Genomic DNA, 16,410 nt, shown 5'->3' on the forward strand with positions numbered 1-16,410 from the left:
TTAGTTTCCTATTTAATGCTGTACAGATGCTTTGACACAATCTGTATTGTTAAAAGCACTATATAAATAAAGGTGACCTGACCTGACTTGACGCAATAGGCTAAAGCTTGCCGCAAAGCCCCAGCAAAAGTACTTACCATGAATGTGTCAGGGGGAAACAGTAGAAGATATTTGAATTATTTACTAATAAACTAGTGTTTTCTGAGTAGGTGTCGCAAGGATGAAGTTGTCGATCCTGACTCACCATCCCCTCATTAAATGCACCTTTAGAGAGAAGTGCATCTTTACAGATTATGATTATGATTATTTATAATTAAAGAGTTTTTGTTTTCGATTTGTTTTGTTTTGTTATGTAGTAATTTAAAGCTTTCTATAGATATATTTATCATGTAGGCCTATGTGAGGCATCTATTCGCTGAGTTTCGGCTCATTTGTGGGAAGCGATCCTGTTCAAGACGAGATGGCAGAAAGCGTTTCATGTTTGTTTTCTTTATTTTATAAAAGCACATCGTTTTATTTTGAGTGCACACAAATAAAAGTACACCCTTTACAGTTCCGAATTATGTATCTCTCTTACCTTTATGAGCAAAAATGATGGCATATCCACTGAAAAAAAAAAAACTGCAATTGATTGTGCTGGCACCTCCATGTCCTTCAAAGCCTGATAGTATTCCCCATTTATTTTTTTTTTTATTTTTTTACAAAATGTAACTGTAATCTGAATACTTTGTTTTTTTGATGCAACTGTAATGGATTACAGTTACTAGATTTTTCTATCCTGATTACATAACGCCGTTACATGTATACCGTTACTCCTCAACCCTGTATATAACTGTAACATAAACACCTTAAAATAAAGTATAGCCTAAAAGTTATTTTCTGCACTATTCTGTTTTTCATTAAACACTAGTGTTTATATAAATTATTAAATTAAATGCTTAACTAAAAAAATAGTGCCTATTTTATTCTTAATTGGCTGTGGTGAAATAGATATATGCAGGATGCAGTGCAGGCTTTTTGATTTGAATTTGTTGTGTTAACACATTTCACTACACATTTGAAGAGAAAGAGCAATAGTAAGAGAATAACACTTTCAGTAAACCTATTGAAATGCATAATATATACAATATGCTGTGCTGATTGAGCTTTGCATTCTGTAGCAACATCCCTTTATATGTAACAACAATGTAGTAGACCGTTTCTTATACAAGAGCGTGTTAAAGACCAACTAAACTATAATCAAACTGATCATTTTATCATCAGGGCCAAGTGTAAGTGAGATTCCCTTACTCAGGGAATTTTAAAGGCCATCGATAAGCACACACACTCTAATCACCAGAGGTTTGTACGGATTCCACTGTTTTATTCACCATGTCAATTACAGACACTAATCATAGCTTTCACCAGCTCAATGAAAGTGATTATGTGGTGTAATTATTCTAAATGCAATTAGGAATGGTGTCGTAATAAAAGGTCAGATGACATTTAGTAAAGCACTTGCACCATGTGGTATTCCTAAAAGCAGATCACACAAAGACACGTGTGAGCATGGCTACATTAATTTTTAAATAGAGAGAGTGAGCTGCCCTTTCTAGCTCTTGTCTCTTGGTCAAGAGTTTGAGCGTGGTGAAATAAATGCATCATGGCAATTAGAAGGGTTTTTGTTCGGGCTTGTATGAACTTTGGTTGACAAATGAGGAAGAAGATAACCTGCTGTGATCTTTTTACCCAGTCAGAGTCCTCACTCGCTCTCTTTATGAGTGCATTTACAGTCACTCAGAGGATTGAATGGACATCCACTTCTACAGATGAAAAACTCTCCAATGAATTAAAAAAAAATAAAAAAAAATATTTTCAAAGGCTCCATCATGTCATTTCAGCCATGTTTCTTCATCTACCTGGACTGCATCCTATACTAAACTTGAAATTGATTTCAATATAAGCATTTTATATCTCCAAATGTCGCATTCGTTCAGGCCAGAAAGAAAGAAAGAATGAGAAGCTACACAGAGGTGAAAGATGGTTGTTTCAGGGTAGAGGCACTGAAATAACCTTTTTTTTTTTTTTTTTTTTTTTTTTTTTACAACCTTTTACTATAATAAACAAGCCTACATTTGTTTGTAAGCCCGCGTATCCTAGCTTACATCTTCAAGATGTATTGATGTGGAGATTTTGTCAGTAGCAGAGAGCTTCCTCTTCTTTGAAATTTTAACATATAAATATCATACTATATGATCTTACTCAGAACTAGTTACATTAAAAATAATCAGAAATAAATACTAGAAATGAAACATACTCAATGTCCAGTCTTTTAATGGTTCTTGAAAGACTATTCTTCTGCAGATGTGAATGGAACTGAAATACACCATGCTAACTGAATATACACCCGCACAGTAAAATAAATTATATTTTAGCTTAGTTCTGAGCTTAGATAATATATTGTAAAGACAATAAGAAAACAAAATATGCAAAATGCAAGGGAAGCATGACACAAACAGCATAAATCAAACTACAAAATAAAAGACATGAAAACAAGAACATGAAACAAAAACCCCAAAACAGACCTTACACAGATTTCCAACCCCGATGAGCCAGGCTGCCTCACATAGGTTGAAACAGTTGGAAAATCACAAGTTCAATTGAAAAGCAGCAAGTATTTTTCACACAGGGGCCCTGTCATATGGTGATAAAGTCTGTTCTCATTTTCCATAGATTTCTCTAGGCTGTTATGGTGTCTCAGTGCCACTAAGAGATTTCTTAATCTCAGTGTCAATAGGAATGCTAATGAAAAATCAGAATGTGTTATTAAAGTTGTGTATGAAACGAAATAATGGTGCATTAGACTACTTTAAACACCTTGAGCAGTCAGTCATGGCCTTCCCCTGAACCTGCATTTGCATTCATTAAAAAAAAAAAAAAAACTTTCTAAAATCACTGCTTGCTCTGATAAATTACCTCACAATCGTGTGACAGAGGTAACACTAACTACACGACAAAGCACAATGGCAAAAACATGACTCTTATACCAAACAATGAGGGTCACAGGGCAAGGGAAGCATGACACAAAGAGGTAACTACTAACTACAGAACACATGAAACAAACCCCCAAAACAGACCTTACATATCTCTAATGACGCCCAAACAAACTAACCCCGTCACTCCATCACTGCAAACCAGAGCGAGAGCCTGCCAGGCTTTGGCTGCATGCATTCTGGGAGAGCCGACAGTCCTACAACTTGTTGGCAGTGATCAAAGTGTCATTTTAATTTGTTCTCATTCTACAAAAACCTGCAAGGCCTCCAGTCATGGCCACGTAGCCTGTCTGTGCTGTGTAGAAAGGGTAGGGGGCTAAGGGACTGAAAGATTCACACTGCATGCTGACAGAGCGCGCCAGAGAGGGGCTATGGGCCCGGCAGACAATGAGCCCTGACACATGCCAAATCAGCCTGAGTGCACACACAGCAAAGCCTTAAGGCAAGTGACAAGGTACCCGGCCTCAAAAATGAGCTCATCTTGCCCAAGTTCTGCACTTAAAATGTGGCTTGAGAGTTACTTAGCTCATTAATGACAGCTAGATTTGTATTTCCTGAAGGAACAAGTGGTGCTTTCAAGGCAGCACCAGAATAGTGTTAAAGTTTAGGTTCAAGGCTTTAGATAACATATTTAAAAATGCCTCAAAGACCCCCAGTATTCTGTTCTAAAACACCTTAAAGACCCCAGTATTCTGTTCTATTCCTTTGCGCTCTGTGTTTAGAAACATTTCATAATACAAAAAGATGTAAGAATGAAGACTAATCCAAATTAATTATCCAAATACTACAATAGCCATGTTTCCATCTACATATTTTTATGCAAATTTTTGGATACCGCATAAAAAATTAAATAAAAATAAAAAACTCTGGATGGAAATGCTAAGATACACATGAAATCTTAAACTGTACATAAAATGAATCATTTTTGTATCCAATAACAAATCATTCAATAAAACAGCTATTACAAATATAACAAAAGCTGTTCCACATATTTTTATGCAAATTTTGGGATGTCTAAAATGCATAAAGTCTTAAAATGTGCACAAAAAGTCCTCATTTGAAGCAGATCATTTTTTGTTCAATAAGAAAAATGCACAAATGAACTAAAATGTTTCCTTCCACTATTTTTAAGCCACTTTTGGGATATCACAAAAAAAGAAAGAAAAAGAAAATGCTAGATAAAAATGTCAATATGCACATGAAATCTTAAAATGTACCTTAAAATGTTTTATTTTGACAGTCTACTTTAGACATTCTACTAACTATAAGTAATTTTGCTACGTCATCTAATTCTCACTAGTGACCCTGAACCACAAAACCAGTCTTAAGTTTAAAAGTTTAAAATTAAGTTTAAAATTGAGATTTATACATAATCTAAAAGCTGAATAAATAAGCTACCCATTGATGTATGGCTTGTTAGGATAGGACAATATTTGGTCAAGATAGAACTACTTTAATATCTGGAATCTGATGGTGCAAAAAAAAAACTAAATATTGAGAAAATCACCTATGATCCAAATGAAGTCTTTAGCAATGCATATTACTAATCAAAAATTAAGTTTTGATATATTTACAGTAGGAAATTTACAAAATATCTTCATGGAACATGATCTTTACTTAATACCCTAATGATTTTTGGCATAAAAGAAAAATCTATAATTTTGACCCATACAATGTATTTTTGGCTATTGCTACAAATATACCCCATCGACTTAAGACTGGTTTTGTGGTGCAGGGTCACTTAAAGTATTATTAGACTCTTAGGTTAAGGTTAGGGTTAGTAGAATAAGTTGATGTACTTCAAAGTTTCTTACAGTCAGTAGAGAATGTCTTTTGGGGGATCAAAATAAAGTGTTAGCAGATATTAAACCAACAGTCTACTTATACTCTAATGGCTGAGTAGTTCCAAAGTTACTTAAATTTAGAATGCCTAAAGTGGACTATCAAAATAATGTGTTACCAAAATGTATGCACTCAATCGAGGTAGATGCATAATTAAATGAGAAAACATGCACATAAACTATGAAGGAAACACATTTAACGAATACATTTAATGGCGTTGCCCCGACAGATGATATGATTGGATAAGGACTGACCAGCAGACCAATCTCATCGCACACATCTAAAATATTGTTTTAGTCGATCTGAAATGTCTGTCATAAAAATGATTTGCTATAATTACCTCTCAGTGTTCCTAAACATCAGGCATCCGCCTCTGAATGCAAGATAACATGACAGTGTTTGTTATTGCATTTCATCTTGCGCTCTGAGGCACAAGTAATTTATTATGTAAGGAAAAAGAGTCAGGCTTCCCTGGTTGCAGAAACTTTTTATTATTATTGAGACTTAGTGCCATTTTTGCGCCAGTTATATATGTGTTGAAATAATGGACTATAACCTTGCAGAATTCTAACTACAGTAGTCTCATTATATAAATAGGCCTGCATTGTAATGTTTATGACGTGTGGTAATACTTTTGTAATAGTGTATTTTTTATGTTTATTGCTTGTCCCCATGTACACCCATTCAAAGTACCTTTGGAAGGATGAGTCTAGCTTATTTTCTGAGGTAATCAAAAACAATTATGCTCCAGATGTCACTGAACTGAACCCAGAACATTCCTGTACAGTCTTTACAAAAGCTCAGTGGTGTCTGTTTAAGGATGACTGCAGTTAGAGGAACGCTGTACTTGAATTTACCTAAACTAAGAACAAATCAACAACACTAATTTTCAAAATCTTTTTGAAAGTGGTACCTGCACAATACTTCAAGCATTCACAAACATTTGGAAATTACGCGGGAATGTAAAAGGTGGGACTGTTTTTAGAGAGGGGCGGGGATTGAAATTCCCAGAGTTCATCTCTTTTCATCGACTCCTAATCAAGGAGACAAGCCATGTGGAAATGCAGCTGCACTGATGGAGGGGATTGAAGGATGTTGAAATTCATGAGAGTATGCAGTCGGTCTTAATTGCATATTTGCCAGCTCTTAGCAGGCCAAGTGGAAGACAATGGCAAGCTGTGCAGACGGGTAGAGAGTGAGATTTTTTACAGGACACTGACTGATATGGCTCTGGAAAACATCTGCAGGGAGCCATGTCTCCCCGGAGTCTGAGATTCAGGTTATCATTTCCCTGTGCAATCCAATGTGCCAAAATTTAAAATTGCTCTCCTACCACTTACTCCCTATTTGAAATTTAGATTATTATAACTCTAGGTTACATGAAGCCTGGATCCAATATCCTGTTGAAAAACTAAAAAGAAAAAAGAATGTGGCTAAGACTGATTGAATGAATACTAGGAAATCACAATCCATTCTTAGCCTCTTGTCTGATCACTATTTTGTTAAATTACTGTATCATGCATATTGCACACCAGAAGGGAATAAACTTTTTTTTCAACTGACATTATGGACCTTTTAAAGGGGTCATATGATGCGATTTCATTTTTTCCTTTCTCTTTGGAGTGTTACAAGCTCTTGGTGCATAAAGAAGATCTGTAAAGTTGCAAAGATTAAAGTCTCAAATCCAAAGAGATATTCTTTATAAAAATGTAGACTTGTCCCCCACATCTCTACGTCACTATGTGGGAAGATTTGCATAACACTGGCCAAATGTTCACACAAAGAAAGAAGGCGTACGTTTTATTCTCACTGTAGTATTGTTGTTGCCGCCGCCACCATGTCGTATAGATGCTGTGCGTTTCATTGTGAAGGCGAAACTACTTTATTTGGCCTTCCAAAAGAGCACTCCAGCCCGGGGTCGTCACATGTGGTTGCCGCAACCCCCGGCTGCTCCTTCGTCGAATCCGCGACCGTTCCTCATTATAGCCACTGTCTGCCGCTCACTCAAGCCGCGGGCCATTCCTCACTCTTTGCAAGCACAGTCTGGCACTTCTGACTCACTCTATGTAAGTAGGTTTACATATGTAAAGGATTTGCCACTGATGAGTCAAACGTGAATTTTGAGCAGTGTAGAGTCGTCATCAGTTAGGAACCTAGGTGTGCTATTTGATAGCAACCTTTGCTTAGAAAGCCACGTTTCTAGCATTTGTAAAACTGCATTTTTCCATCTCAAAAATATATCTAAATTACGGCCTATGCTCTCAATGTCAAATGCAGAAATGTTAATCCATGCGTTTATGACCTCAAGGTTAGACTATTGTAATGCTCTATTGGGTGGTTGTTCTGCACGCTTAGTAAACAAACTCCAGCTAGAGTTCTTACTAGAACCAGGAAGTATGATCATATTAGCCCGGTCCTGTCAACACTGCACTGGCTCCCTATAAAACATCGTATAGATTTTAAAATCTAGCTTATTACTTATAAAGCCCTGAATGGCTTAGCACCTCAGTATTTGAACGAGCTCTTGTTACATTATAGTCCTCCACGTCCGCTGTGTTCTCAAAACTCTGGAAATTTGATAATACCTAGAATATCAAAGTCAACTGCGGGCGTCAACTCCTAATTAATGTTGTTCAGTTGCTTTGATGCAATCTTTTTTGTTTAAAGCGCTATATAAATAAAGGTGACTTGACTTGACTAGAGTAGCACTTGTTGTTTGTCGTTTCTCCGATCACAAATGCAGGCATGATTTTATGTTTATGTGGTGTGATATGCAACACGTAAAAAGACAGTCATTTATAAGTCATTATTATCAATAATTATGTCCTCACTGGATGCAACAACTGCCTCGTTTGTAATGGGTTTTATTGTTTTTGTTCTGTCATGCCGGTGTTCTGACCAGGACACGCCATAACAGTATATGCTGAGGGGCATAACATTTCCGTCAGACGCTTGAAACATTTGGCCAATCACAACGCCCTGGATAGCTGGCCAATCAGAGAACACCTTGAATTTCAGACCGATGAGCTTTGTAAAAAACAAAGCGTTTCAGAAGGCAGGGCATAGAGGAGAAACAATAATGTATACTATGTGGAAAATTTTTTTTTTTTTTTTTTTTTTTTTTTTTTTTTTTTACTTAAACCACATAAACACATTTTATTACACCAAATACACAAAATAATGTTCTTTTTAGCAACATCATAAGACCCCTTTAAAATTGGCTATCCATTGTTCTCAAATCACGGCATGTGCTAAGCAACTGATAAGGGATATTCAATGAATTTGCATCTATTTAGCCTTCTGTAAACTGCACAGAAAATGAACTGTTGTAATGTAATGTAATTTTAATGTTTTGTGGAAGACAAAGACATAGGTCAGCCTCATATGGAAGTTAATGTGATGATGAATGCTAGGACATGCTAGAAGGAACTTGAGGAGAACTGACTCTATACATCATCCATCACACATTCATCAAAAGTGTGCGCCTGTCACAGTCATGGACTTTCTGTTCCTTTTGTGTTATCCTTATTTGGTCATGTTCCTTTTCTTGTTTAGTTAATTAATTAGCCCAAGACCTGTTTCTGTTTCCCACTGATTAGGTTCCCAGTATTTAAAATCTGTGTTCTCCATTTTTGCTTTGTCCGCTATTAATGCTGATGTTAAGTTCTAATGTTTGAAGATTTGTGTTTGGATGTGCCCTTTTTCTCCTGTGATCATTAAAAGAACTGTTTATCTTCTTCGTCGTGCGCTTTACTTTGCACAACCAGCACGTGTGACAGAATAGCGGATTGTCACAGTGTCAGTGTTTCCCTGGGTGTCCACTAGTGGTCTCACTTCCCCATAGTCACCCACTGCAGGCACTACATTTCCCACAAGCCTTTGTCTCATTCATCACTGTTAATTGCACACCTGTTAATTGCACTCAGCTGTCTCCACTTTCATCGTTTTCACCTGTCCAAATTAACCGGTCTGTCTCTATCTGTTTCATGGAGTCCTTGGTTTATGTCACCCTGCTTTTGGCATTCCCTAGTGTTTGTCATGTTTCTTGTTTTGGACTGCTTTTATGGATACTGACCTCTTGCCTGACTGGATTACGATTATTTGGGTTCTCCTAATAAACACTGCAAATTGGATCTCTCTGTTTGTGTGTACGTTCGTGACACGGATCTTAAAAGTGTGTTTAGCTGCGATTTTCTTTCTTTTTTGTTTTGTTTTCCCGGTTTCGTGGAGTGGGTGCTGGAGAAAAATGGATCTCCATTCACCGTCTGCCCCGCTGAGGAGGATATCTCCAGCCCCACTCCCGAACCAGAGACCAGCCTGCTGTCAGCTCCTGCATCTCCACTGGTTCCGTCCAGCCCTGATTCCCCTGTGTCTCCGCTGGTTCTGTCCAGTCCTAGACCTCCTGTGTTCCCTCCCAGCCTCCCTCTCCCGCCTCCTTGTAGACCAGTCAGTTCCTCTGCTCCATCTCCGCTGGTGCCTGTCAGTCCTTCGGCTCACCCTCAATCAGTGCCATCTGGGCGCTCTGGTCCGCCTCAGGACTTCCAGTCTCCAGCCCGCCTTGGCGTGAGGATCCCCTGTCTCCGCTTCCAGCCTGCGAGCCCTGGACTCCACCTCGGACCTCTGACCCATCGGCTCCGCCTTGGCCTGGCATCCCACCGGCTCCACAGTGTTCCCTCGTCCCTCCGGTTCCACTTTGGTCAGTCGTCGACCATCCGCCGCCTCGGGACTCCACTCCTCTGGCTTTGCCTCGTCACTACATCCCTCCGGCTCTGTCAGGCTCCTCCTTCCCTCCAGCTCCACCTCCATCCTTAGTTGCTCCGGCTCCGCAGCGGTCTTCCGGTGCCCCGCTCCGCCTTGGCCCTCCGGATCCTCAGCATCACCCTGGCTCTGCGGCTGCTCTGCTCCATCCTGGGCTCCTCATCCACCGGCGCAGTCTCCGTCAGTCGGCCCCCTGGTGTTGTTGGCTCCTCCTCCAGCATGGCTCCTCCTGCCGTCAACTCCACCATGGGTCATCATCCTGGCTGGTTTCTGGATTACCATCTGGCTCCTCCTGCTCCGGGCTCCTCCCTGGCTCCTCCCTCCTTCCACTCCACCCTGGTTCCATGCTCCATGCTCCCTCATTGCCTGCCCCTTGCCTGCCCCACGCCCGCATCCAGAAACCCCCACCCTCCCTCCTCTGGACTATCTCTTTCGTTCCGGGAGGGGGCGAACTGTCACAGTCATGGACTTTCTCTTCCTTTTGTTTTATCCATATTTGGTCATGTTCCTTTTCTTGTTTAGTTAATTAATTAGCCCCACATCTGTTTCTGTTTCCCACTGATTACATTCCCAGTATTTAAAATCTGTGTTCTCCATTTTTGCTTTGTCCGCTATTAATGTTGATGTTAAGTTCTAATGTTTAAAGATTTGTGTTTGGATGTGCCCTTTTTCTCCTGTGATCATTAAAAGAACTGTTTATATCTTCTCCGTCATGCGCTTTACTTTGCACAACCAGCACGTGTGACAGCGCCAGTGTTCACTATCGATCAGTAGTTTTGGGTCAGTACGATTTTTTTTTATGTTTTTTGAAAAGTTTCTTCTGCTGACAGAAGCTGCGTTCATTTGATCAAAAAAAGTCAAAACAATAATACTGTATTATAAATTTAAAATAAATTAATTGAAAAATAACTGTCTATTGAATATATTCAAAATAAAGTAATTTATTCCTGTGAGGACAAAGCTCATTCATTACTCTTGGCTTCAGTGTTGCACGATCCTTCAGAAATCATTCTATGCTGATTAATTTGATGGATGTTCAGGGAACATTTCTTCTAATTACTATGATTTTGATTTGTCAAGATCCATTGATGAACAAAGTTCTAATGACTTTTTTGATCTTTCTAAACATCTTTTTGGTCACTTTTGATTAATTTATTGTGTCCTTAAAATAATAATAATAATAATAATAATATATTAATATAATTCATAAAACACACACACACACACACACACACACACACACACACACACACTGACACACACACATATATATATATATATATATATATATATATATATATATATATAAATAAATTTCTTTCACAAAACAAAAAAAAGTACATGAGAAATCATACTAACCTCAAGCTTTTGGATAGTATGCACCGTAACAAATTAACCATGTGGCATATTTTTACTTTAGCACTACATCTATTTACATTTATGTTATTTAAATATTGAAAATTAGGAAAATTGTGACTGTTATTGTTGTCAGGGATTTTTTTTATATTCTTTAAAATACCGAGGAGGCAATAAAAAACAATCATATGACCTTTCAAACTGATATATTATGCATGTTTTTATATATTAAGCCCAACATTCATCAAACCACGCATTGTCTTTGAGGCTGAATTACATGTTCTTTAGAGTTCGTGATTAAATGCATGACAAATTCGTCTCATCCAGGGAAGTGCTTTCTACTCTAGGCATTTCTTCAGCCCACATAGCCTCATTATTGTAATAAGAACAATATTGAGTGCATCTTTGCAGAGAACATGAACGGCAACACTGGCTAATGTACACTGATACCTGCAATTATGGTTTATCAACCAAGCCAACTGCTGTAGCTGAGCACAAAAATTTGACGTGATTGCAATGCTGTATCTTTAAGAGAGTATTTGCATTGTGGTTTCATTGATTTTCATTAGGCATGTTCCAGGCACCGAGCATGCTTTAAGTGAAATTAATGCTTGTGGAATATTTTTGACTTCAGTGTCTCATGGGCAGCTCACAAAATCCCCCTTATGCATCCAGTGCCTGAGTTAGGTGAAAGCTGAATGAAACCGAAGAATTACGCACTGGTCCAATGGGGCCTGAGACTGTCAGGGGCCTCCAACCTTATGACCTGCGGTGCCTCGACATTTGGAAAAAAAGCTCCTGCAAATTGAAAGAGACAGATGAACAGGGCTTGATGTGCCAGTAACTATTATGTCAACGTGAAATACTCAAAGATATGAGAAATGGGATCTGCCTCTGTCTCCTGAGACCAGAATAGGTCAGCTTTGAATATATATATATATATATATATATATATATATATATATATATATATATATATATATATATATATATAATGTTTTACACTCTTTTGCCATTTATTATGCATATGTGAGTTCATTCTTGTAATTCTTGCCTTCTTATATTTGAAATACAAATTCTTGTTAGTTGGTCATTATCTCACAATTCACAGATTTCTTTTAGGAATTGTACAATATATATTTCTGAAGGAATTGTTCTGCAAAAACAAATCTAGCATTCACTTTAATAAATAAATGAATGGAAAGTACAGGATGATTTCAAACTGAATTTCAACTCTATCAGACAGGAATCATGTATTAAATATGTTAAATACAGAGTCTTTTTTACAGGGTATTTTTAGCGCTATTACATACCGTTTTAAAGTAAGGACATTGTCTAAAAATGCCAACATTTCTTTACAATTTACATGACATTGAAAATACAGTATTAGGACAATTACATAAAATAATAATAAACTAAATCTGAAGATAAAGGTGGACTTTGATATTACCTAAATTTAAAAGTGACTAAAGGTTTTAGCACTGCTGTGGAAATAGATTCTGACAAACAATCTAAATTTGTTCTTCCTTCAAAGTATAGTGTTTCTTCAAAAGTAAATATTCTAATATACATTTTCTGTTTTTCTTGGGTTTATATTTTTATTCATATGCAATCTTGATTTATTGTCTTAAGACAGGTTGTTTTAGAGGTTTTTGAATGTTTAATGCTCAAAATTTCAAATAAAGAGGTACTCAGATTAAATGACCTTGTCTCTGTAAAAAACATTCTAGTGATCTTCTGAGATTTATTTCAAAGTAGAAATGTCTCAAACCAAAAGAAAGGTAAAATTTAGTTTTCTTCAGGAACCAAAGAATTGCCAACGGCCTCACAGGACCTTAATCCATCCTTTCATATGTCTGTGTGGGGACATGGCCAGAACAAAGGTGGGGAGACACTTGCTTGCAGTCAAAAAGAGAGATAATTGACTCACAAATAACATTGGAGACATTAAAGTTGACCCTCCTCACGGAGGCCCCAACCAGAACTAACTCCTAAGAGGCCAAGTATGCCCTTTTACACTCAAGGGTCAAACCATCCCAACCACAGGAAAAACCACAAAAAAGGAAAATCATATACACAAACATCTACATAAACTCAATTGAATATGAAGTCCAAAATTAAATAAGATCAACATTACAAAAACACATTCAAAAACTGAACAATACATTTATATATACACATTCCAAATAAACAATAAACAATGACCCCCCTGTTCTGACTAGCCAGTAGACTATGCCTACACTACCCAGAATTCCATATGATGGTATAAAATGGGAAACAGGAAGGCCACACTTCCTCTTAAACCTCCACCCCTGAACCATGCTGCAGTCATGAGCCCAGAGGAAAAGTAAGGTAGGGAAATAAAACTGCTAAACTTTGAATAAATAAATAAAAAATTAACCTTATGTTGTCTCTTTTCCATGACCTAATGTGCACCTAAGACAAGAAAAATAAACCCAAAATTGTATTTAAACAAACAATAGAAAACAAACATTCATATCAATAATGTAAACCAAACAAATATAAACCAAACAAAACACAGGGCATAGACCAAAGATTAAAGATAATTTATGACATTGTCACAGTCTGGAATGGCAAAAGAGAAGGGTGAAGACAAATGAATTAACGAACGGAACACAGGAAGCATCAGAGAATCAAATGGCCCATCCTACTTTGTTGTAGGTACATGATTTTCAGGAGTACTGAAAACAAGGGTATGCTATTTACCATCATCTCTATATAACAGAGATATTTCCAGGCCCTCTTTGGCATTGAGATGGCCTCCTCGAACCCCTTTCCCTCTGGATGACTGAGAGAGAAACAGAGTAGTTACTCAACCTCAGAAACATATCCAATCACCTGCTGTCTGCCGATAATGGAGCCAGGTGGAGGCCGGTAATAGAAAATGTGAATTGCCGTGTGTCATGCCATTCGGTGAAGAAAAAAAAAAAAAAAAAAAAAGTGATTATCAATATTTCACCTGACCCATCCTTCTGTCAGAGTCCATTTCCATCTGAGGATTCCATTAGCAGAATTCATATGGATACTGAAGCCCAGACAATAGAAAGAAAAAAAAATCACTACTTGGGCTCCCTCAGGTTTTGACGTAGAAGATATAGCAGATCCTTGAATTTGTGATGATGGAGTCATGGGAATCGGGGGCTCTGTGATATCACAAGTAACCAGACAATGGCTTCAGTAATAACAGGTATTCCTTGTCTTAAATTATCTGCTTCCTGACCAAACTAGTGATAATGTATCTTTTTGGTGTAGGACATCCATTTTCCAACGGTGCAAGATAATGGCTTTATTCTGTGTTCTGCATGAGACAGTAATGACTTGGGCCTCTGGAGCCAAATACTTTGGCTGAGCAGGCAGGTTGGCTGCAGTTATCAAATAATAATCCATCTTTCATATTGATAATCTCTTTGCAGTTATATGGGCCATTCCTGGCTAAGTTTTATGCATCATCTCTACAGGTTTTTTTTTTTTGTTTTTTTTGGAAATTCCACTATTAATAAAAGCATTCTCATTTTATCCCCCTAAAGACATAGTTCACCCAAAAATTGTAATTCTGTAATTATTTATTCCACCTCATGTTGTTCCAAACCTGTATGATATTTATGTTTTTTTTTTCTTCTTCTTCATGGAATATAAATTGGGCATTTTAAAGAACGCAAAAATGCAAAAACGCAAAAAAAAAAAAAAAAAAAAAAAAAAAAAAAACTACAGAAGCTGTGTCCTGATTTAGGGGTTGAAAACAAAACAATGAAAAGGTATGAAAAAAGTCATTTTTGTTTCACAGAACCAATATATGCTGGTTTTTGCTTGAATATGCTTGTGTGTCACATGTTTACTTGTTTGTTCATCTGCAATCGTACTGTCGTTCCCTTCAGCTATGATAAAGACAGATTAATTTCCACACCCTATAAGTGTGTCCGAAAAGTAAGATAATATTTTTAATACAGCAGATTCCACCATAAAACTTGCCTGGGTTGCATAAATATATGTGGGGTGGAGCTATCAAAATAGGGGCGAGACCCTTTTGGGGTAGGGGCATGTTTGTTTTGGTGATTTGAAATATCAACATTGGCTACTAGAAATCAATTACCCCACCTTTAAATTATTAATTCACTTGTGGAGGAAAAGTTTACTCAAGAAGTTTTGTAAATGTTTTTGAATCTATTTCTATTATTATTAATGCCTATCAAAAAAGATCCTTTTGTTTTCTTCTAAGGTTTCATCAATTTATCTTATTGCTCAAAACCAATTGCATTCCTTTCCCTCTTTCAACATCAGATTAACGTGGCTGTGCTTTGATGGCTGCTGCCTTAATGACTTAGCCAAGCAAACATCCCCGGTGATCCACACGGAGGTTTGTGAATCCATATGCAAAATGAGAGTCTGCTCTGACTGATTAGTTTTCAGGAAGACAATCTTTCCTCCCTATTGCCTAGATTAGTTGTGATCTTCCATTGCAAACATAGCTATCTGGATGTCATCTAGCTAACACCGGTATTTGTCAGTCTCAAGCCAATGCTTCACTGCAAAAGCCCCTCCCCCCACAACCAACCCAGTGTCAAAAACTCAAAAATAATCCATGTGCATGAGAATGATAATTAAGAGTGGAGTTAATCAAATCATAAAGCCATAAAAACATGCAGATGCTGGAAAGACTTAATGATTATAAACAACGAATATTCTATTTGCCATCAAATCTAATGTGATTTTTTTCCACAATAATATCTGCACACATGAGCAAAGGCTATATTAGTCATCAGTGGCTGAACACTGCACTCATAGGGTTGTCGCTAATGGGGTGAAAGGTGGGAACAAATCTAGGGGCCCACAGCTGCAGGGGGGCCCACAACAGTTTTAGTAGGATAGATGTAGGATCCAGTATAATGTTTAATTTAATGTTCAATTTAATGTTTCTGTATGGAGTTTGACATGCTGGATATGAAAATAACATTACTTCTTGTGTATCATTAACAGTGTAAGTAAAACCTTTTCCATGAAGAAAAAAAAAATATATATATTTTTCAACAACAACAACAACAACAAAAATATATATAAAAGATGTTGAGAACTTATACAAGCTATTCTGTTACAAATGCATAAAAAATTACATGGTACATGCATCATGCTGGGCTAACAGCTGTTTAACATAAACTGTTACCAAAAGCTAGTCATTCGATACAGAAGTGTATGATGGATGATTTGTGTAGACCCACAATGTTCTGGAATGTCCCAGAAAGCATTAGAACATTCCAGAATATTCTAGAATGTTGCAGAATGTTCCTATTCTTGCAAAATCTATCTATCTATCTATCTATCTATCTATCTATCTATCTATCTATCTATCTATCTATCTATCTATCTATATATATATATTATCTATCTATCTATCTATCTATCTATC

Source organism: Cyprinus carpio, chromosome B13 (assembly GCF_018340385.1).
Source record: "Cyprinus carpio isolate SPL01 chromosome B13, ASM1834038v1, whole genome shotgun sequence".
NCBI lineage: Eukaryota > Metazoa > Chordata > Actinopteri > Cypriniformes > Cyprinidae > Cyprinus > Cyprinus carpio.